Genomic DNA, 25,621 nt, shown 5'->3' with positions numbered 1-25,621 from the left:
AAGGTTTGGTTGGGTTTCCTCATGAAAGTACGCTAAGTGTATATTGTGGTGTTATAGGAGGTAGTTAGACGTGGCCGTTAGATTATAACGAGTAACTTCGGCCAAGGCCAAGAGGTAAGTAACCTTACTGTTGGTGTTAGTTATGTATGTACGATGGTGGTGCACTGTGGCCCTTGCATGCACCATGTGTGTTGTTGATGTATGCTAGGTTATATGTTTCTTGCCGTGAAATGCTACGTATGTGATGTTTATGTATGTCATGTTTATGTCATGACTTGCTACCCTGTATGCATGAACTTGATTGACATGTCACGATTGTAATGAGAACTCCGCATGCCATGAATGTGATGACTAATGTGCTACGATACGCTTACTCGATGTTTAACCCATATTCTTTCATCAATCTCCCCTATCCATAGCACTCTGGTATGTAACCTGACCTTAATGTTTCACGAACGTATCTTACTTCTATGGTTACATTTCGTTTTGTGCATCCTTCTGTATCCTATCTCAAACATATCCTTGAACACATCGTACCATAATTATTATCATACAATACACATATTATAACATAACATAAACATAAAATAAGCATAACGATTCACACATATTCACACATATCAGTATATATGATACGTGCAGAACCACAGGCACGTGTCAACATCAGATATAACCCTGTCGATAGTAAGGCCACTTACCTGGTTAGCTTAAGTTGTTGTCACGAATATATCCTTAATGAATGTCTGATTCTGTCCTTTGAAATCCAAGTCAACCTATGTGAGCGTATGACATCAATTTCAAGTTTAAACTCTATAAAATTATTTATCTAATTTACGTTGGTCCATTCGTAAAAGTCTTGAAATGTTATATATCTATAATTATATCATTTTTAAAAATTTTATAGATCGGTAATTATATTTTTATTAAAAATCTTATTTTCCTTTAAAATAAGAGTTATTTCAAGTTATTCTACTTTTACTCGTCTCTCTATTTATTTTTCTCTCTATATTTACTTTGTGGTTTGTAATGCTTGAAACTTCTTTTTTTTTTTTTTTTTTTATCAAGATTTACTCTGTTGCCTTCTAGTTTTGTTGGCATGCATTACAAATTTCTAATGGATCCCTGGTTTCAAGTTATTCTACGGCGGGTTTCTTTATTTATTTCATTATTTATGATTTTTTTTTTTTTTTTTTTTTTTTTTTTTTTTTTTTTTTTTGTAGGCTATGACAAGGAACTAGAACCTCTACCAACACTCACGACCCTAAAGTGCTCAGTCTTCTAAAAACATCCTGACCTAGGTCATCGTCTAGCCAACCTAACTCTAACGCCCTAGTTCTATGCAGGTAAACACACTCCACAGTGAGAACACACAATCCAACACCTGAAGCTAACACATAGTGTATCATGCTCACCTACAAGCAAACAAGTTCAACGGGGAGATACCATCCATCAATCACCCAGAGCACATATCGCAATAGCCCATCATCCTTTCTAACACAGTTGAAATCAGTGGAAAGCATATAAAACAACATTCATCAAAAATCTCATCATAGGGACATGTTGTGATATGAAAATCAACCCAAGGGATAGTATGGAATGGATTACCTTGATGATCAAGATCAAGAGTAAAGAAAACTCGTTTCTAAACTCGTGATTCGAATCACTCCACAAGAGGTTTGATCAATACCACTTGAATGACTCTACATGCAAGTTCTAAACACAAGAATTTGCAAAGAAAGTTTGTCTCTCAACAAAGCTAAAATAGAAATTCTATTCTTAATTCCAAAATCTGATGTCTAATCAAAGAAAAGGAGGCTTTATATAGCCTTTACAACCTTAACCTATGTGATACATAACTCCCAAATTAAATAGGCTAGTAAATGAAAAATACCGATAACCTCCATATTAAAATGGCTAGTTAATGGTGGAATATAGTAACCTATGTAAGTTACAATATAACCTTAACTCCTATATTTAAAACTAGCTTAAATAAGACAAACAAATAGTTAAACTATAATTAAATAATGCAATTAATAAAATGTGCTTATTGACTCATCCTTGGACTAGTTTCATAAATTCAGCGGAGTTCATTAAATGCAACTTAAGGTGCATTTAATTCATCTCTTTCTTGAAGCTCAACTTTGCACAACATATAAGGGAGGTCTCCAGCGTCTTCCAGAATTTTCTTTGATGAGCTCACCATAGCTTGAATATAACTATATAAGGTTTGTTGTAGCTTATTGGCTCTCGTCCTTGTAATTGGACCTTGAGGTATGGAAATTCCTTGGTCTTGGTTCATATCATTCTCCCCATCTTGAGAAGGATTCGTCTTCGAATCCAAGTCATCACCTACATCAAAAGGACTCAAATCAACAACATTAAAAGTTGTACTAACACCGTACTTACCTGGTAAATCAATTTTATAAGCATTGTCGTTGATACACTCAAGAACTTGAAAAGGTCCATCTCCTCGTGGTAAAAGCTTAGATTTTCTTTGAGTAGGAAATCTTTCTTTTCGGAAATGTACCCAAACCCAATCTCCTGGCTTGAAGATGACAATCTTACGTCTTTTATTAATTCGGGTGGCAACCTTGGAATTTTGTTTCTCAATTTGTTCTTTCACTTGCTTGTGCAGTTTATGAACAAACTCAACCTTGGCATTTGCATCAAAATTCACGAACTCTTTTGACGGTATGGGTAACAAGTCAATGGGGGTTAAAGGATTAAAGCCATAAATAATTTCAAAAGGTGTGCATTTAGTAGTGCTATGAACAACCCTATTATATGCAAATTCCATAAATGGCAAACAATCCTCCCAAGTCTTAAGATTCTTATCAATAATAGCCCTAAGCATATCAGTCATGGTTCTGTTAACAACTTCAGTTTGTCCATCCGTTTGAGGGTGACAAGTAGTTGAATATACTAGCTTAGTTCCTAATTTACCCCATAAAATACGCCAAAAGTGACTTAAAAATTTGACATCACGATCACTAACGATGCTTTTAGGAATGTCATGCAATCGTACAACTTCCCTAAAGAACAGGTCTGCAATATGTTTTGCATCATCAGTTTTGTGACAAGGAATAAAATGAGCCATTTTACTAAATCGATCAACCACAACAAAGATGCTATCATAACCTTTCCTAGTCCTAGGTAAACCTAAAACAAAATCCATTGATATATCAATCCAATGACCATTAGGAATCGGTAATGGGGAGTATAAACCATGTGGTTGAAGCCTAGACTTAGCTTGTTTACATGCTATGCAACGAGCACAAATTTTATGAACATCATGTCTCATTTTAGGCCAAAAAAAAATGTTCAGAGAGCATATCATAAGTTTTAGAAACTCCATGGTGTGCCATTAAACCACCTCCATGAGCTTCCCTCACAAGTAGCTCAAGTATGGAACAAGATGGTATGCAAAGTTTGCCTTTTCGGAACAAAAATCCATCTAACAACAAGTAATTATCCACAATGAGTCCTTTTTCACAAGATTCAACAAAAGGAGCAAAGAACATGTCATGTTGATACAAATTCTTTATGTGTTCAAAACCCAACAACCTAGCATTCAAAGTATTGAGGAGGACATACCTTCGTGATAAAGCATCTGCAACAATGTTCTCCTTACCTTGTTTATATCTTATGACAGAAGGAAATGTTTCAAAAAATTCTAACCACTTAGCATGTTGTCTGTTGAGTTTATTTTTGTACTCTCAAATGCTTTAAACTTTCATGATCCGTATGAATAATGAACTCCTTAGGCCAAAGATAATGTTGCCAGGTTTGCAATGCACGAACCAAAGCATAAAGCTCTTTGTCATAAGTTGGATACCTCAAAGATGCACCAGTCAACTTCTCACTAAAGAACATTAAAGGTCTTTGATTTTGCATTAATACAGCACCTATCCCTACTCCACTAGCATCACATTCAATTTCAAAAGTAGACTCAAAATTAGGTAATGCAAGCAAAGGAGCAGAACTCAATTTTTCTTTCAAAGTATTAAAAGCAAGTTCTTGATCTTTTTCCCATATAAAGGATACATTTTTCTTAACAAGTTCATTCAAGGGTGAAGCAATTGTACTAAAATTCTTAATGAACCTACGGTAGAAACTTGCAAGACCATGAAAACTTCTTACCTCACTTACATTTTTAGGTGTAGGCCAATCTTTTATAGCCTTCACTTTCTCCTCATCAACCTCAACACCATTAGATGAAACTACAAACCCAAGAAAGTTAACTTTTTCCATGCAAAAGCTACATTTCTTTAAATTTACATACAAACATTCATTTCTTAAAGTAGTCAAAACATTGCGTACATGGGTAATATGATCATCTAAAGATTTAGAGTAAACAAGGATGTCATCAAAATAAACAACCACAAACTTACCTAAGTATTCTCGTAAGACATGGTTCATTAGTCTCATGAATGTACTAGGTGCATTAGTTAATCAAAAAGGCATAACCAACCATTCATAAAGACCATACTTGGTTTTAAAAGTTGTTTTCCACTCATCCCCAATATGCATGCGAATTTGATGATAACTCGATTTTAAATCAATTTTAGTAAAAATATTACATCCATGCAATTCATCAAGCATATCATCTAATCTAGGAATTGGATGCCTATACTTTATAGTTATCTTGTTTATAGCCCTACAATCAACACACATATGCCAAGAACCATCTTTCTTAGGTACAAGAATAACTGGAACAGAACAAGGACTCAAACTTTCACGTACATACCCTTTAGCAAGGAGTTCACTTACTTGCCTTTGTATCTCTTCAGCCTCCTTTGGATTAGTCCTATATGCTGGTCGGTTTGGAATGGGTGCGCCAGGAATGAAGTCAATCTTGTGTTCAATCCCTCTAAGTGATGGCAAACTACTAGGCATCTCCTCAGAAAATAAATCTTCAAACTCTTGCAAAAGCACAACAAAATCACTAGGGAAAGAAGGGTTAAGCGTGTTAGTAAAGTAACAAGACCCCTTGCAAATAAGTACAAGAAGAGTCTGGTTAGAGAGCAAAACATTCCTAGCCTCACTTGATCTAACATACAAGCTTACTGATTTGGTTTTTCTCTCTCTTTTTTTCTCTAGGCTGAGTGTTACTCTCTTGCTTTTCACTCAAGCTCTTTTTTTTACTTGATTCTTTTTCAATCTCTGCTTTTGCATCAGCCTCTTGCCTTTTCTTTTCAAGTTTGCAATGATCAATAAATACATCTTTTGGAGACAATAGAACAAGAGTAGTTTTTCTACCATTGTGAGTAAAAGAGTATCGATTTGCATACCCATCATACATTACCCGACGATCAAATTGCCATGGCCTCCCCAGTAGTAAATCTCCAACATGCATGGATACAACATCACATAAAACATCATCAACATATTTTCCAATAGTAAAAGAAACAAAAGTTTGTTGAGTTACCCGTACTTCCCTACAATCATTCAACCATTCAAGCTTGTAGGGTCTTGGATGTGGTTGTGTCTTTAAATTAAGTCTTTTGACCAAAATGGAACTCACAACATTGGTGCAACTACCGCTATCAATGACAACACTACAAGGTACAGATTGAACAAGACACCGAGTTTGAAACAAGTTCTCTCTTTGGTCTAGACCGTCCTCCTTAATGTGGGTGTTTAGAGCTCGTCGAGTAACCAAAGATATATGTGTAGGGTCCTCTTCACTAAACTCCTCACTCTCATCAGTTTCCTCATTTATGTCGTCATGTGCCTCGTCATCCGTAACAATTTCTCCCTCCTTGATGGTCATAATTCTTGCATTTGGGCAATCTCTACTAAGTGTCCTACCCCTTGACATCTCCAACACTTTAAATCCCTATTTCGAACATTAGACTTTTCTACTTTTTCTTTCCCTGTTCTAGAACTCTTCCCTTTCTCAAATTTAGGTTGAGGCTTCTCATTAATCTCTGGATTTCTATGCTTATAATCAATGTTCTTACTATCCTTTTTCCATGTAGAAGTAGAATTGGGAAAAGTTTTAGAAGAATACCGTTGAGACCTTCTTTGGATTTGCCTCTCGATCTTAATTGCAATGTGCAACAACTCCTCAATATTAGAATAAAGTTGTAAATCAGTCTTGTCTGCAATCTCTGTGTTTAACCCATTAAGAAACCGCGCCATGAGAGCCTCCATGTTCTCATCGAGATCAAGTCGATCCATCAATGTATCCATCTCCTTGTAATAATCTTCCACAGATTTGCGTCCTTGTTTCAATGCTTGAAGCTTTTGCGCCATGTCCCGTTGAAAATATTCTGGAACAAAACGCTTCCTCATGTACTCTTTGAACTCGTACCATGAATCAATTGGTGCTTCAAGGTTTCTTCTCCTACTTGATATCAATTTATCCCACCAAATTTGAGCATATTGTTTGAATTGAGCAATGCATAGCAGTACCTTCTTTTCATCACTAAAATTATGACAGTTGAACACCGACTCCACCGTTTTCTCCCATTCAAGGTACTCCTCTGGATCGGTTTCGCCATAAAACTTGGGAAGTTTTAATTTGATGCTCCCCACGTTACGATCAATTCTATCATCATAAGGAACTCATTGTTGTAAATTATGATACCTTCTTCCATGGTCTCTCCCTCGCATCAAGCCATGACCAACCGCATGTGGATTATCCTCGTGGTGATAAGAATTGTCGCCCTCATATGTATCGGTTGAGGACGTAGGTAGTGGAATCCTCTATCGAGCTTGATTTTGAATCTCCAATCTTCCTATTCGATCAGTCAACTCTTCTATTACTCGAATTAGTCTTTCCATGGTTCGTTGTTGTGCTTCTCTCAATCGTGCATCAGTAATGTCAGTATTTTCGTCTGGATTTTCCATGCTACAAAAGAAAGGTAAAAGAAAAAAAAAAAAGGACCTCACAAGCGCTCCCTCACGTGTATTCACTCGTAAATGTAGTTCACTCGTGTTTAGCACTCAACAATCGAATCAATGTGTCACTCCCTTACAAACTCACCCTCACAATTGGGCACACACAAATCACACTCCAAAAAAACAATTTGGGATGTGAGACAAGCTATGTTATAGAGCTAAGTGCAATTCAAAGTGAATAGACAGCACACTCAACACATAAACAAGGGTATTGAAGGAGCAATCTGAATAACGACAAAGAAACGAATTAAAGAAAGAAAATGATTAAGGACTAATTTAGACGTAGTAACATATGAGAGTTACATATAATAATCAAGAGGAAAAAAGAAAGACATTTAACATCAATATGCTTCCTTTCTTTCAATGGTTTTTTTTTCTCCTGATTAGCAAAATCTAATCAATTTACCAACAACAAAATTGATTTAGAAGATCTTAAAGAAGAACAAAGTGTCGATAAGATCGAGATCTAATACTTTAAAGAACATAAGAAATATATATATATATATATATATTTTGTTATATATTTTTGTGATAGAATATGAACATTCTACACAAACTGAGAAAAAAAAATTATATGAGAATTAAAAGAGATAAGCGCAATGAAACATATATCCGATCTTGAGCCTAAAGCTCTGATACCAAAATGATATGGAAATCAACCCAAGAGAAAGTATGGAATGGATTACCTTGGTGATCAAGATCAAGAGTAAAGAAAACTCTTTTCTAAACTCGTGATTCGAATCACTCCACAAGAGATTTGATCAGTACCACTTGAATGACTCTACATGCAAGTTCTAAACACAAGAATTTGTAAAGAAAGTTTATCTCTCAACAAAGCTAAAATAGAAATTCTATTCTTAATTCCAAAATCTGATGTCTAATCAAAGAAAAGGAGGCTTTATATAGCCTCTAAAACCTCTTAACCTATGTGATAAATAACTCCCAAATTAAATCGACTAGTAAATGAAAAATACTCATAACCTCCATATTAAAATGGCTAGTTAATGGTGGAATATAGTAATCTATGTGGGTTATAATATAACTTAACTCCTATATTTAAAACTAGCTTAAATATGACAAACAAATAGTTAAACTATAATTAAATAATGCAATTAATAAAATGTGCTTATTGACTCATCCTTGGACTAGTTTCTTAAATTTAGCGGAGTTCATTAAATTCAACTTAAAGTGCATTTAATTCATCTCTTTCTTGAAGCTCAACTTTGCACAGCATATAAGGGAGGTCTTCAGCGTCTTCTAGAATTTCCTTTGATGAGTTCACCATAGCTTGAATATAACTGTATAAGGTTTGTTGTAGTTTCTTGGCTCTCGTCCTCGTAATTGGACCTTGAGGTATGGAAATTCCTTTGTCTTGGTTCATATCATATTGGTAATTTCTTAAATCATGCATAACTTACTCATCCATATTGTCTCACTCGTATTTTAGTCGTGCATATTCTCTTCCATATTTTAGTCATTTTTCCTTGTTGATTACTATATTGTTTTAAAATTTTATTATGGATCTTTAAATCTATACATTATTATTTTATTAGAAAAAAATAGAGAAATTAAAGATTATTCCACACAACCTTTTCTCTTTCCACCTTCAGTTCTTAATATTTTTCTCTTTAATTTGTTGGACCAAAACATTCCCGAATCAAATTCTTAAACTGACATTTTAAATTAAATATAAAACTTTAATTAAGAAATTTGTTGAATTCATATATGGAACGTGAGTTTGGTTCTTTATTTTAAAATCCAAATATAGATGAAAATCGAGTTAAATTGACTGACACGATCCTCTATACAAGACTATTCAACTTTTACTTAATTATATAGTATACTCTCAATTTAGAATGTTTTTCAATTCATTATCAACCTTTTTATATATATATATATATATATATATATATATATATATATATATATATGACACTTCAAGCTTAGAAGTTCATATCATATTCAAATGGCTTCTCTTAGAACAAGTGTCTGTGTGCTTTTGTTTCTTTTCTATTGTAGTTTCAATGTCTTTGAAGCTACTGAATCTCATGAAAGCCTAGCTCCTGCACCAACTCACCACGACAGCCACCACAAAGCAGCCGCTCCAGGCCCGCATCATCATCATCATCGCCGCCACCACCACCATCACCACCATGCGCCTGCACAGTCCAAGATTAATGTCATCGAATCTGCCGAATCTCATGGCAACCCTGTTGTTGCACCAACTCACAATGATAGTCACGGTGCATCAAGCCCTCACCACCACCGCCATGGCCACCACCATGTAGCTGCTCCAAGCCCTCACCACCACCACCATGGGCACCATCATGTGGCTGCTCCAAGCCCTCATCACCACCACCTGCCTACGCAGTCAAAGTAAAATGTCATCGAATCTGTTGTTGCACTAACTCATCATGGCAGTCACCACCAAGTAGCTGCATCAAGCCCTCACCACCACCACGGCCACCATCATGTAGCTGCTCCAAGCCACCCCCACCACCCCGACCATGCCCACCACGCCCACCACCCCCACCACCCCGACCATGCCCACCATGCCCACCGCGCCCACCACGCCCACCACAAAGAAGGTGCCCCAAGCCCTCACCACCACCACGCCCACCACAAAGTAGCTGCCACCATATAGTCCCATTAACATCCATTGTAATGGACCTATTTTTCTTTTAAAATAATCCTAGTACTATGGGTATGTCATGAATTGTTCAAGCAAAAAATATCTAAAGTTGGTTTTAATTTTAAAATTTGTCATTAACTTCAATATTCATAAATAGTGCAAATAGGGTGAAAACAGAGTTAAAATAAGGTTTAAACATCTTCTAACAGCGAAATCAAACATGCAATTTAATCAAGGGTGGAAAAAATAATCTCATTCAAAATTCAAAATAAGGGTGTTTCTTAATTCTTACCATTTTTGGATTCAAGCATTTTCTCTTTGGGATCTCTTCACAAGATTTGGTCACTATGATAAACAATCACCTAAAAGTCATAATTTAAACATAAATACTATCCTTAAATTCATAAATCATATCTTGGGTTCTTCCTCAATTATTAATCGATTTCGGTAGTTCAAAAGTTTAGACCTATGAAGAATCATGTTTTGAGCCACTTCCGTGAAGGATTCTCGACCAAAAACCGTCCTGAACTCCGCAAATTTGAGTTTGAATCTCACTTTTCAGCTTGCTCTTTCAAAAATCCTAGCCCCTCTTTTCTTTTCCTTTTTCTAAGAAGGCTTGTACCTTTGTAACCTCGGTGTTATAGAAAGGTTAAATCGGGTAAGAAGGGTTAAGGGCATCACAACAACCGCCGATAGTAGTAGCTTTAACAACAGGGGTGAAAGTGTGAGTGTATTTGAGACAAAAAATCTGAGTATAACCTTTGGCAACAATTCGAGTCTTGAAATGCTCAATAGATTCATCGAGCAAATAGTTAGTGTTAAACACCCATTTAGAGCCCACGTGTTGCGCGGGCGAAGAGCAAAAATCTAAGTGTCGTTTATTGTAAAGCTCGAATTTTCTCATCCATGGCAGCAATCCAAACACAATTCTTAGCAGTAGATATGAATTTTCTTGGCTCAATGTATGCAAGAAGAGCAAAAAGAAGTCCAAATTGTTGGATGACGAGTTTTGAAAATATAAACTTTTGCTCGTGTGATCGTAGGATCAAAACCCAAAGAAGATGAAGAATCAGTAGCAAGTTCAATAGGGGGCGAATCATAAGCCGAGGGTGACTAAGAAGAACCTGCAAGAGAAGTATCAATTTGCACATACTAATCCACAAGGTCATAACAAATATCACATAGAGATGAGCTAGATCGAGGAATGTGCAGTGAAGAAGGGGTAGGGGGATCAATATGGTAAAAGACACCGCTCCAAGAAATTTGAAATATGAAAAGAGGAAAGAGACCTAGGGACAGCAGAAAAATGAGCTTCATCGAATTGAATGTGACCGGTGATATATAGCCTAGTGGTGGTTGGATCAAGACAACAAAACCTTTTACGAGGGGGATTATAACCCAAGAAAATGCAATGAGTCATTTTATTACTTTTCAAGTCATATTAATGCCGATATGATTTGTTCTACACGTCTTTTGCATTTGGACGAAGCTATGTGTAAAAAAGAAAATATTAGTATTCGCTTTAAAAAATACAAATTTCATTTTACCCTAACCTAAAACACCTTCTTGTCCACCTTGATGCATTTGAACTCTTCGTCTAACTGAATCTGCTACATGCTAGTCATAGCATCTCATTGATTGTTGTATATTATATTTTGAGATTAACGACCTTACCGTCTATAGTTGATACCCCTTTCAGTTTGATACTCAATAACTTCTCTATCATCGACTCTTGTAGTTGTCGTAGGTACCTTGATCTCAACTATATAAATTAACAAATAAACTGTATTTTTTTTTATAGAAAAAATAAAGGACAAATAAACTGAATGAACCATTTCAAACTATATAGCATTCAATGGCCTTAAATTGCTCACAACTAAATAACTCCATGTTGAAACCATAAAGAGCTTACTTTTATTATCTTTCAAACCCTATTAATACATCACCAATCGACAAAGATGATATAAAAAACGACTTGAATAACACCGACAATGGCACAAGTGAATTATCTCATTGCTGCTCTATCGCTCCACATAGTTTGGTCATTATGTACGAGCAAATTGTGCAGTGCTTCTGATCTAAAAAAATTTGGATCTTTTCCTGCCATTCTTAATTTCGGTGATTCTACGGTAGATACGGGAAATAACAACTTCATTCCCACCATTATAAAGGCTAATTACTCTCCTTATGGCAAAGATTTTCCCGGTCATATTGCTACTGGAAGGTTCAGTAATGGAAAACTCATTCCGGACATGGTGGTTTCTAGGTTGGGCATAAAGGAGCTTGTTCCTCCATTTTTGGATCCAAAATTGTCAAATGATGACGTGAAAACGGGAGTTAGTTTTGCATTAGCCGGCTCAGGGTTTGATGATCTAACTACTATGACATACAAAGTTATTCCTATGATGATGCAAGTTGATATGTTCAAGAATTATATTCAAAGACTTACCGAGATTGTAGGTGTAGATGAAAGTAAGAAGATTATTGGTAGTGCTTTAGTTATTCTTAGTGCAGGAACTAATGACTTTACCAAAAATTTCTACGACCTTCCGGTAAGGAAACTACAATACAATATTAGCGGTTACCAAGATTTCATCCAAGATAGACTACAAAGCTTCATCGAGGTAAATTAAACCATATGCACACTATTAACCCTCATCAATATTTATAATCCAAATTCATTCACATAAGCTTATGAACTCTAACATACTAAACAGGAAATTTACGAGCTTGGATGTCGCAATATAGTGGTTGCTGGCCTCCCTCCTATTGGTTGTCTTCCCATTCAAGAGACTATATCGTTTCAACCTCCTCTAAAGCGAATATGTTTGGAAGATCAAAACTCGGACTCCATATCCTATAATCAGAAGCTTTCAAAGTTGTTGGGCAATCTACAATCGCAACTACATGGAAGCACAATATTGTACGCTGACATTTACACCCCTCTCATCGACATGGTCAATAATCCTCACAAGTATGGTAAGTCGGTGCCCATCAAAATAGAAACCTTTATCAACTTATATGATCTAAGGTCGTACATATTTTAGAGAAATCGAGTTCTGAGAATCATTTTCAACTAAGTTTTGCCTGGGGCTTTTGGTCGCACAGGTTTTGAGCATACGAACACAGGTTGTTGTGGAACTGGATTGTCAGAAATAGCGCCTCTATGTAATGCATTAACCCCAACATGTGAAGATTCATCAAAATACCTGTTTTGGGATAGCGTCCATCCGACCGAAGCAGCTTACAAATTCATGACTGAATTATTTCTCAAGCAATTTCTTTAATCACCTAAATCAAAATTGAATAGTTTCGGGTTCTAAGTCTAAGGCTTCAGTGTTAGCCGATTTTAAAATGAAACTTGTCTAGACTACTTTCATAATACTTTTTTTTTCTTTCTCTAGTTAACAACGAAGTCTATAGTCTGTGAATGTATTTATCACCATCAAATGGACACAAATAGTGTATTTCCAAGCAAAATCTCGTTTTATTTTTATTTATTTATTTCAGAATGACAAATACTCTTAAGCAACTTATAAAGGTATAATAAAAGATTTTTACATTTGATCCTATAATGAAAAAAAAAAAAGAATTGTATACGTACCAAATAATAAATATAATAAATATTTAGAGGCAGAAAGCGACATATTCTTTTTTAATATAAAAAAGAAATATCTATGGTATTGAACTATTGTACATTTCAATTTAAATTAGAAACTGTACTTACAATACAAATCATTATTAACCATATATAGATTTGATGGTATATAAAAATCATTATGTATTACAAATTATCATATGGTAGGAGGATATTAAATGCGAGATCTAAAAAATATTTTATAAATAAAATAATCATAATTCACCGTATTATTCAACTAACATGATAATGTGAATTTCTTAATATATTTTTTAAAAGAAAAATTAATTTTAAATTTAAACATTTCTTATTAAATACCGAACCCAACAATACTGAACCATAAAATTTTTGGGTTGGGTTGGCTCGGGAATGGATTTGAGATTCAAATCTCTTAGTTGAAGGTAAATGTCAATTATCTCTAATTATATTCATTCAATATGACAAAACCATGTGTTATGTTTTGGACGTTTTTTTTTAATGTAGTTGTAATATTCTTCTCCAAGTCCACGGCTAGGAGGTATTAGTCTGTTAGTTGATAATGTCCGTTATGTTTGGCTCACATACCATTTATAACAGTTTTGGAGATAATATCTATTATGTCTTGCTCAGATACTATTTATAACAGCTCGAAGTCACTACAGAATATTTTATGGGCTTTAGCCCCGTTACATACTGTTAATTGATTTAAAGAGATTAAAAAAGATTAATTTGGAAAAAAGAAAATAAACCGTAATATCACGAGAAATGGGTAGCTTAAAGCGGGCTCTAGGTTATTCTGTTGTTTTGACTCTGTGAGTCTTTCTTAGTTTGAGAGCACTAGGAATGTAACGACCCAAAATTTTCTATTTAATTTAAGGTTCCTACTGTATACATATCATAAACATTGAATGTGGAAATACTTCATTTAAATCTCATAAAACGTAACCCTTATCTTAACTCACAGCCATGGACTTACGTGTTTCGAAAACATCTTAAAAAAAAACGACACAACAAAAGATCAAATAAAATAAATAAACATTTAAGTTAAAAAAACATCCTATTCTAGCCCAAGTCTAAGAAAATAAATACCACTATCCTATGCATGTGCCATGGTCTCGAGTTGCGATGTCTTTGTCAGCCGTACAGGAATGTCTTGCCTTAGCCTGAAAAATGTAGTAGCACATGGCTTGAGTATTTAAAGAAATACTCGATAAGTGACCCTATTATTGGGGTTAAATGCAAGAACATGCGAATGCAATGACGGGACCTATCCTTTCAATCTATTTTCCTACGGTACTGTCCTAACGGGTAATTTAGACGTGTACCATATACTCTACACACAGCCCATACGTGCGAGTATGGACTCACCAATCAGTTTGCACACCGCTGGGCCACCTTTCTTGTCAGGCGAGCATACTTTGGGAGCTCCTTAAGCCGAACACTCGTTTGAACTAGTAACCGTCACGACAGCGCTATTCAAAACATAACGATTGTTGTCCTGCCATTGGATGTACGCGTCCGTAACCTTGTGATGTAATAGGGGTATCCCCCCAAATGCATGAGCACACATAATGCATGAGGTGTAACGATAAGGGTTTCAAAAAGGAAAAAAAAAAACCTTAAATCTCGTCTGAAATTGCGAGTTTTCCGGTGAGGCATGCCTTGCCAACAAGGGCGTATTAATCCCTTGAGTCCCCATATTAAACCCTAGGTACCTTAGCAGCCGTCTTTTCCTTTTGAGTCACTGTCGTACCTGTGAGGGAGGAGCTAAAAGGCTTAGGCGAGGAATCGAAAACGTCGCGAGACTTCAGACTTCTGGGAGTCCTTAGGTAGGAGCAAACCAACGTCGGGGTACTTCGTAACAAGCGGGACAGACTTACCACCAAGGACGAACAGAAGGCAGTGGTCTCATCGGCAATGGCAATCGAACTCTACGATTAGGGTTCATCAGGATTCTCGGGTGAGGAAGACAAAGCAGCGGGTTATGGGTCGGGTTCTTCGGGTACCCGTGACCTCGCTCAGCCAACGTGCGGCCCACTGTTGCGGCCCGCGCCTTGCAGACCGCGTCAGACACTGACTTTGGGCCATGTATCCATTCCAGCCCGAGACCAACAATACCAGCCTGCATCCAGGAGTTGTGCGCCACCAGGGACCTTCTCGGCTTGTCGGCTCAGTGTTTCAACTCCACGGCTTGGCTCGGCTCGACGGCTCGGCTTAACGGCTTGGTATAAGAAAAATATACCGATTCCTAGGTTTTCGACCCTTCTGGAGTCATTCCTGCCCTTATTTTAGGCATCTGAGGTCAGTGCAACTCTTAATTATTAAACAAAGATCATGATAGGAGCTTACCTTGATAGTTAGACATAAGGTTTGGTTGGGTTTCCTCATGAAAGGACGCTAAGTGTATATTGTGGTGTTATAGGAGGTAGTTAGACGTGGACGTTAGATTATCACGAGTAACTTCGGCCAAGGCCAAGAGGTAAGTAACCTTACTGTTGGTGTTAGTTATGTATGTACGATGGTGGTGCACTGTGGCCCTTGCATGCACCATGTGTTTTGTTGATGTATGCTAGGTTATATGTTTCTTGCTGTGAAATGCTACGTATGTCATGTTTATGTCATGACTTGCTACCCTGTATGCATGAGCTTGATTGACATGTCACGATCGTAATGAGAACTCCGCATGCCATGAATGTGATGACTAATGTGCTACGATATTCTTCCTCAATGTTTAACCCAGTTATGCTATGTATTGCGGTGAGGGGATGAAACTTTTGTATGTATAATGCCATGGAGGTAAGGGGAGGGGATGAAACTTTTGTATGTATAATGTCATGGAGGTAAACCTTAGGGACCTCATGCAAGCTATGTGCTATGTACATGAGGTTACTTCCCGGTTATGTTAATGATGGTACGGATGCGTACGTTCGATATTATGCTCGCTATGATATCATGCAAACCCTCCTTTTCCGTGACTTCCGGTATTGTATGTCATACGTACCTGACTAAGCCAGGCCCAGGGAGTTCGCATGCGAACTCGCCTGGTGGGCCCACGATTACGTACGGGGGCCATGCGTGGGGAGCTACCATGCATCCACCCTGCCCGGACAAAGCAAGGGCCTAAGGCCATGGAAAGGAATGGAAGACAGGTCCGCCTCACGTTTTCTTTCTTTTGGTACTTGTGCTTATGTATGTGTTTTGTATGCAACCGACATGTGTTCTAAATGTATGTTGTATGCTTAACCCCAATAGTAAGGCGACTTATTGGGTATTTTATATAATAATCAAGCCACGTGCTACCCATATTTTCAGGTAAGGGCAAGGCCCCCATGTACGGCTGACGGTGAACGCTGCGAAGGCCATGGAAGTCTTAGGGAGGGCTTGTAGTGTCGTAGGCGTCTTGTTTGGACTCTTTCTAATGATAGTTAAATTGCAATTCTTTCTCCTAGTTCCATGTTGATTTATTTCTTAGTTAGGTTGTCGCTATTGTTTTCCCCATATATGAACTACTTATAATAATGAACATGACGTCGCTATTGAGGTTGTCTTACATAAATTTTCGTACTTTTGTCATACGAGTGCAAGGTAACGTCGCTAATTAGGTTAGAGAAAATTAGGGGCGTTACACGAGGTCTCCAATATTTCTACTTTTATCATTAATGAATATAACCCCGCTATCATCTTTCATGCTTAACATATCATTTCTCATTTTTCGGTCTACGTATCATACATAATCCTAACGGTGTTACATTTAATTTCATTTATCGTGATATCATATTCATAACATGCTGTATACATACAATTTAGAAAACATAAGATAACGTTCCATGCTTTTAACATGTCATTTCATAACATGCAATTCATACACAATTACCTCAATGGTCACACAAAACAATCTAAACATAACATATCACATCACAATGTATCGTATCGTAAACATGTCATATTGTAAACACTTCGTGGTCATATCGTTCCCTAACTTATCATAGCCTTAACGTTCTTATACCTATAACAGTCATATTGTTACGTGAACGTACCTTAGTCATATCATCACAAGAACGTATCCTAACACTATCGTTCTATCAGTCGATCACAAACATATCCCTTTCTATCCATATCCTAACCATATTGTTTCATCAATCTCCCCTATCCATAGCACTCTGGTATGTAACCTAGCCTTAACGTTTCATGAACGTATCTTACTTCTATGGTTACATTTCGTTTTGTGCATCCTTCCGTATCCTATCTCAAACATATCCTTGAACACATCGTACCATAATTATTATCATACAATACACATATTATAACATCACATAAACATAATATAAGCATATCGATTCACAAATATTCGCACATATCAGTATATATGAAACGTGTAGAACCACAGGCACGTGTCAACATCAAATATAACCATGTCGATAGTAAGGTCATTACCTGGTTAGCTTAAGTTGTTGTCACGAATATATCCTTAATGAAAGTACGATTCTGTCCTTTGAAATCCAAGTCAACTTATTTGAGCCCATGACATCAGTTTCAAGTTTGAACTCTATAAAATTATTTCTCTAATTTACGTTGTCCATTGTTAAAACTCTTGAAATGTTATATATATATATATATATATATATATATATATATATATATTATTTTTTTAAATATTATATATCTATAATTATATTTTTATTAAAAATCTTATTTTACTTGGTTACTGTTGTTTAAGAAAAAAAAAAAACTTTACTGCTCTCTATATTTATAATTCTCTTTATATTTAGTTTGTGGTTTGTAATTACTGAATCTTCAGTTTTTTTTATCAGGATTTACTGGATTGCCTTCTAATTTTATTAGCATGTATTACAAATTTCTAATGGATCCCTGGTTTCAAGTTATTCTACTCCTTCTTCCTCGTTTCTTTATTTATTTCATTATTTATGACTTTTTTTTTTTTTTTTTTTTTTTTTTTTTTTTTTTTGGCTATTACAAGGAACTAGAACCTCTACTGACACTCACTGTAATAGCCCAAAAATAAATAAAGAAATAAATTAAAAAAAATATATAGTTAAAATAATAAAATAATAAATAAATAAATAAAAATTAAAAGAAGAAAAACATTTGGTAACCGATCCCTCCTCCTTCCTTCAATCTCTCACCACTCCTTCCCTAAAAATAAATCTGGCAACAAATCACTTTTCTGTAAAAACAATGCAGATTTACCCAGAATTCTTCCTTCCTACAAAAACAAATAGAAAAAGAAAACAAAAGGTTTAAGCAGACTAGCTACGCCGTCAGTATATTAAATTTTTCTTTTATTTTATTAAATAATATTAATTTGGTTACAATTATTTAGTTTTATATTAGAGATTAAATGAAAAGAATTCTATATGAGTTTAGGAAATCAAAACCAATTATATTTTAGATCTACTTTGTTGCAATGATTTAGATCTACTGAATTGTTGCAATGATTTAGGTTGTACTTTTATATGAATTATAGAAAAAGAATATAAGGAAATAAGAAAAAAAAAATGAGATAGAGATAGAAATACAGAACACTGTTAACTGAAAAGAAAAAATAATAACAAAAATAAAAATGGAAGATTTGGAAGTAAGATTAGATTAACGAAATTGAATAATACCTCCTTAAAAATAATTACAGAAGAAGAGGTAAGATTGAGGAGGTAAGATTGAGGAAAGATTTGTTGAATAGGATTTAACAGTAAAACAGGAAATATCAGAGTGCAGTGAGCTCCTTTAAATTTTGTCTAATAGGAAATATCAGAATTTTACGATGGCCAATCTAAATTAGAGAAATAATTTTATAGAGTTCAAACTTGAAACTGATGTCATGAACTCATATAGGTTGACTCGGATTTCAAAGGACGGAATCGAACTTTCATTAAAGATATATTTGTGACAACGACTTAAGCTAGCCAGGTAAGTGACCTTACTATCGGCATGGTTATATTTGATGTTGACACGTGCCCTGTGGTTCTGCACGTGTCATATATATTGATATGTGTGAATTGTCTGTGGATCGATATGCTTCCTATATGTTATGTTATGATGTTATAATATGTGGTTTGTATGATAATAATTATGGTACGATGTGCTCAAGGATAGGTTTGAGATAGGGTACGAGAAGGATGCACAAAACGAAATGTAACGATAGGAGTGAGATACGTTCATGAAACGTTAGAGTTAGGTTACATACCGGAGTGCTATGGATAGGAGAGATTGATGAAGGAATACGGTTAGCTTATGGGTAGAAAGGGATAGGTTTGTGATAGATTGATAGAACGATAGCATTAGGGTACATTCTTGTGACGATATGACTAAGGTACATCACGTAATGATATGTCGGTGATAGGTATAAGAACGTTAAGACTGTGGTAAGTTAGAGAATGATATGACTATGAAGTGTTTGCGTTATTGACTCGGTTATGATATGATACATTGTATGCTAGATTATTGTGCTTAAGTACGAAATCATGTGAACGTGAATGTATGTTATTTATGCTACTTAGTTGATGTGATATGAATGCATGTGACGATGTGTGGCCCTTATACGATTATGGCTTGTTGTATGAGTATTGAAATGTGATTGAATGAATTGTATGACATGAAATACGGTAAATTGCATGGTACATAACCCCGCTAGGAATATGTATGATATGTAACGAAATGAGAATGAGAATGACATGTAAGCATGAAAACGTGACACGGGGTTATGTTCATTAGATGATGACTGTAGGACTAGTGGGACCTCATGCATATTGTGTGATCATGCATTTGGGGGGATACCCCTATCCCATCACGAGGGTACGGACGCGTACATCCAAATGGCAGGACAACAATCGTTATGCCCTGCATAGCGCTGCCGTGACGGTTTTAGTTTTAACAGGTCCCGGTGGGCCCCTAGAGCATGCCCACCGGCTAGGGACAGTGGCCCAGCGGTGTGCGAACTACCTGGTGAGCTCATACTCGCACGTATGGGCTGCGTGTAGAGTATATGGTACACGTCCACGATTACCTGTTAGGATTACACCGCAGGGAAAATGAAACGAAACGAAAAAGAAACAAAAACGAAACGAAACGAAATGAAACGAAACGAAAGATAGGTCCCATCATTTTATTGCATGTGATTGTTGCATTTAACCCCAATAGTGGGGTCACTTACTTAGTATTTCTTTAAATACTCAGGCCATGTGCTACTACATTTTTCAGGTTAAGGCAAGGCATTCCTGTACGGCTGACGACGGCATCGCAACTCGAGATCATGGCACATGCATATGATAGTGGTATTTATTTTCTTAGACTTAGGATAGAATAGGAAGTTTTAAACTTAAACGCTTATTTATTTTATTTCGGATCTTTTGTTGTGTCGTTTTAAAGATGTTTTCGAAACACGTAAGTCCATGGCTGTGTTTTTAAGTTAAAGGTTATGTTTTATGGAATTTAAATGAAGTCTTCCGCATTCAATGTTTATGGTATGTATACAGTAGCGACCTTAAATTAAGTAGAAAATTTCAGGTCGTTACACTCACGACCCTAAAGTGCTCAGTCTACTGAAAACAACCTAGACCTAGGTCATCGTCTAGCCAACCTAACTCTAACGCCCTAGCTCTATGCAGGTAAACACACTCCACAGTGAGAACGCACAATCCAACACCTGAAGCTAACACCTAGTGTATCATGCTCACATACAAGCAAACAAGTTCAACGGGAGATACCATCCATCAATCACCTAAAGCACATATCGCAATAGTCCATCATCCTTTCTACCACGGTTGAAATCAGTGGAAAGCATATAAAACAACATTCATCACAAATCTCATCATAGGGACATATTGGTAATTTCTTAAATCATGCATAACATACTCATCCATATTGTCTCACTCGTACTTTAGTCGTGCATATTCTCTTCCATATTTTAGTTATTTTTCCTTGTTGATTACTATATTGTTTTAAAATTTTATTATGGATCTTTAAGTCTATACATTATTATTTTATTAGAAAAAAAATAGAGAAATTAAAGATTATTCCACATAACCTTTTCTCTTTCCACCTTAGGTTCTTAATATTTTTCTCTTTAATTTGTTGGACCAAAACATTCCTGAATCAAATTCTTAAACTGACATTTTAAATTAAATATAAAACTTTAACTAAGAAATTTGTTGAATTCATATATGGAACGTGAGTTTGGTTCTTTATTTTAAAATCCAAATATAGATGAAAATCGAGTCAAATTGACTGACACAATCCTCTAGACAAGACTATTCAACTTTTACTTAATTATATAGTATACTCTCAATTTAGAATGTTTTTCAATTCATTATCAACCTTTATATATATATATATATATATATATGACACTTCAAGCTTAGAAGTTCATATCATATTCAAATGGCTTCTCTTAAAACAAGTGTTTGTGTGCTTTTGTTTCTTTTCTATTGTAGTTTCAATGTCTTTGAAGCTACTCAATCTCATGAAAGCCTAGCTCCTGCACCAACTCACCACGACAGCCACCACAAAGCAGCCGCTCCAGGCCCGCATCATCATCATCATCGCCGCCACCACCACCATCACCACCATGCACCTGCGCAGTCCAAGATCAATGTCATCGAATTTGCTGAATCTCATGGCAACCCTGTTGTTGCACCAACTCATCATGATAGTCACGGTGCATCAAGCCCTCACCACCACCGCCATGGCCACCACCATGTAACTGCTCCAAGCCCTCACCACCACCACCACCATGGCCACCATCATGTGGCTGCTCCAAGCCCTCATCACCACCACCTGCCTACGCAGTCCAAGTTCAATGTCATCGAATCTGTTGAATCTCATGGCAACCCTGTTGTTGCACCAACTCATCATGGCAGTCACCACCAAGTAGCTGCATCAAGCCCTCACCACCACCACCACGGCCACCATCATGTAGCTGCTCCAAGCCACCCCCACCACCCCGACCATGCCCACCATGCCCACCACGCCCACCACGCCCACCACGCCCACCACGCCCACCACAAAGAAGGTGCCCCAAGCCCTCACCACCACCACGCCCACCACAAAGTAGCTGCCACCATATAGTCCCATTAACATCCATTGTAATGGACCTATTTTTCTTTTAAAATAATCTTATTACTATGGGTATATCATGAATTGTTCAAGCAAAAAAATATCTAAAGTTGGTTTTAACTTTAAAATATGTCATTAACTTCAATATTCATAAATAGTGCAAATAGGGTGAAAACAGAGTTAAAATAAGGTTTAAACATCTTCTAACAGCGAAATCAAACATACAATTTAATCAAGGATGGAAAAAATAATCTCATTCAAAATTCAAAATAAGGGTGTTTCTTAATTCTTACCATTTTTGGATTCAAGCATTTTCTCTTTGGGATCTCTTCACAAGATTTGGTCACTATGATAAACAATCACCTAAAAGTCATAATTTAAACATAAATACTATCCTTAAATTCATAAATCATATCTTGGGTTCTTCCTCAATTATTAATCGATTTCGGTAGTTCAAAAGTTTAGACCTATGAAGAATCATGTTTTGAGCCACTTCCGTGAAGGATTCTCGAACAAAAACCGTCCTGAACTCCGCAAATTTGATTTTGAATCTCACTTTTCAGCTTCCTCTTTCAAAAATCCTAGCCCCTCTTTTCTTTTCCTTTTTCTAAGAAGGCTTGTACCTTCATAACATCGGTGTTATAGAAAGGTTAAATCGGGTAAGAAGGGTTAAGGGCGTCACAACGACCGCCGATAGTAGTAGCTTTAACAACAGGGGTGAAAGTGTGAGTGTATTTGAGACAAAAAATCTGAGTATAACCTTTGGCAACAAGACGAGTCTTGAAATGCTCAACAGATTCATCGAGCAAATAGTTGGTGTTAAACACCCATTTAGAGCCCACGTGTTGCGCGGGCGAAGAACAAAAATCTAAGTGTCGTTTATTGTAAAACTCGAATTTTCTCATCCATGGCAGCAATCCAAACACAATTCTTAGCAGTAGATATGAATTTTCTTGGCTCAATGTATGCAAGAAGAGCAAAAAGAAGTCCAAATTGTTGGATGACGAGTTTTGAAAATATAAACTTTTGCTCGTGTGATCGTAGGATCAAAACCCAAAGAAGATGAAGAATCAGTAGCAAGTTCAATAGGGGGCGAATCATAAGCCGAGGGTGACAAAGAGGAACCTGCAAGAGAAGTATCAATTTGCACATACTAATCCACAAGGTCATAACAAATATCACATGGAGATGAGCTAGATGGAGGAATGTGCAGTGAAGAAGGGGTAGGAGATCAATATTGTAAAAGATGCGGCTCCAAGAAATTTGAAATATGAAAAGAGGAAAGAGACCTAGGGACAGCAGAAAAATGAGCTTCATCGAATTGAATGTGACCGGTGATATATAGCCTAGTGGTGGTTGGATCAAGACAACAAAACCTTTTACGAGGGGGACTATAACCCAAGAAAATGCAATGAGTCATTTTATTTCTTTTCAAGTCATATTCCTGTCTTAATGGACACTTTCGATAGGGAGTTTGCAAAAAGAAAGGTATCCTGGAATTGCTGTTAGTAGGTTTAGTAACTCAGTCTTGATTGAAGAAAAAAGGGATGAACTTTCAGGGTAAAGCGGCGCATAAAAAAGGGCTGGCCGATATGATTTGTTCTACACGTCTTTTGCATTTGGACGACGCTATGTGTAAAAAAGAAAATATTAGTATTCGCTTTAAAAAATACAAATTTCATTTTACCCTAACCCAAAACACCTTCTTGTCCACCTTGATGCATTTGAACTCTTCGTCTAACTGAATCTACTACATGTTAGTCATAGCATCTCATTGATTGTTGTATATTATATTTTGAGATTAACGACCTTACCGTCTATAGTTGATACCCCTTTGAGTTTGATACTCAATAACTTCTCTACCTTGATCTCAACTATATAAATTAACAAATAAACTGTATTTTTTTTATAGAAAAAATAAAGGACAAATAAACTAAATGAACCATTTCAAACTATACAGCATTCAATGGCCTTAAATTGCTCACAACTAAATAACTCCATGTTGAAACCATAAAGAGCTTACTTTTATTATCTTTCAAATCCTATTAATACATACACCAATCGACAAAGATGATATCAAAAACGACTTGAATAACACCGACAATGGCACAAGTGAATTATCTCATTGCTGCTCTATCGCTCCACATAGTTTGGTCATTATGTACAAGCAAATTGTGCAGTGCTTCTGATCTAAAAAAATTTGGATCTTTTCCTGCCATTCTTATTTTCGGTGATTCTACGGTAGATACGGGAAATAACAACTTCATTCCCACCATTATAAAGGCTAATTACTCTCCTTATGGCAAAGATTTTCCCGGTCATATTGCTACTGGAAGGTTCAGTAATGGAAAACTCATTCCGGACATGGTGGCTTCTAGGTTGGGCATAAAGGAGCTTGTTCCTCCATTTTTGGATCCAAAATTGTCAAATGATGACGTGAAAACGGGAGTTAGTTTTGCATCAGCCGGCTCAGGGTTTGATGATCTAACTACTATGACATACAAAGTTATTCCTATGATGATGCAAGTTGATATGTTCAAGAATTATATTCAAAGACTTACCGAGATTGTAGGTGTAGATGAAAGTAAGAAGATTATTGGTAGTGCTTTAGTTATTCTTAGTGCAGGAACTAATGACTTTACCAAAAATTTCTACGACCTTCCGGTAAGGAAACTACAATACAATATTAGCGGTTACCAAGATTTCATCCAAGATAGACTACAAAGCTTCATCGAGGTAAATTAAACCATATGCACACTATTAAACCTCATCAATATTTATAATCCAAATTCATTCACATAAGCTTATGAACTCTAACATACTAAACAGGAAATTTACGAGCTTGGATGTCGCAATATAGTGGTTGCTGGCCTCCCTCCTATTGGTTGTCTTCCCATTCAAGAGACTATATCGTTTCAACCTCCTCTAAAGCGAATATGTTTGGAAGATCAAAACTCGGACTCCATATCCTATAATCAGAAGCTTTCAAAGTTGTTGGGCAATCTACAATCGCAACTACATGGAAGCACAATATTGTACGCTGACATTTACACCCCTCTCATCGACATGGTCAATAATCCTCACAAGTATGGTAAGTCGGTGCCCATCAAAATAGAAACCTTTATCAACTTATATGATCTAAGGTCGTACATATTTTAGAGAAATCGAGTTCTGAGAATCATTTTCAACTAAGTTTTGCATGGGCTTTTGGTCGCACAGGTTTTGAGCATACGAACACAGGTTGTTGTGGAACTGGATTGGCAGAAGTAGCGCCTCTATGTAATGCATTAACCCCAACATGTGAAGATTCATCAAAATACCTGTTTTGGGATAGCGTCCATCCGACCGAAGCAGCTTACAAATTCATGACTGAATTATTTCTCAAGCAATTTCTTTAA

The 25,621-nt window shown here is 36.3% G+C and overlaps 2 pseudogenes; both read left to right on the top strand.

The window, feature by feature from the left end:
* The first annotated feature begins 11,529 nt into the window (after nucleotides 1–11,529).
* Nucleotides 11,530–12,825, top strand: LOC147792690 (GDSL esterase/lipase At2g30310 pseudogene; annotated as a pseudogene).
* Nucleotides 12,826–24,326: 11,501 nt separating this feature from the next.
* Nucleotides 24,327–25,621, top strand: LOC147792689 (GDSL esterase/lipase At2g30310 pseudogene; annotated as a pseudogene).

Source organism: Cucurbita pepo, chromosome 5 (genome assembly GCF_057944985.1).
Source record: "Cucurbita pepo subsp. pepo isolate OVF chromosome 5, ASM5794498v1, whole genome shotgun sequence".
Lineage (NCBI taxonomy): Eukaryota > Viridiplantae > Streptophyta > Magnoliopsida > Cucurbitales > Cucurbitaceae > Cucurbita > Cucurbita pepo.
Note: the sequence above shows the minus strand (reverse complement) of the source record. Positions and strands in the feature narration are given on the sequence as shown.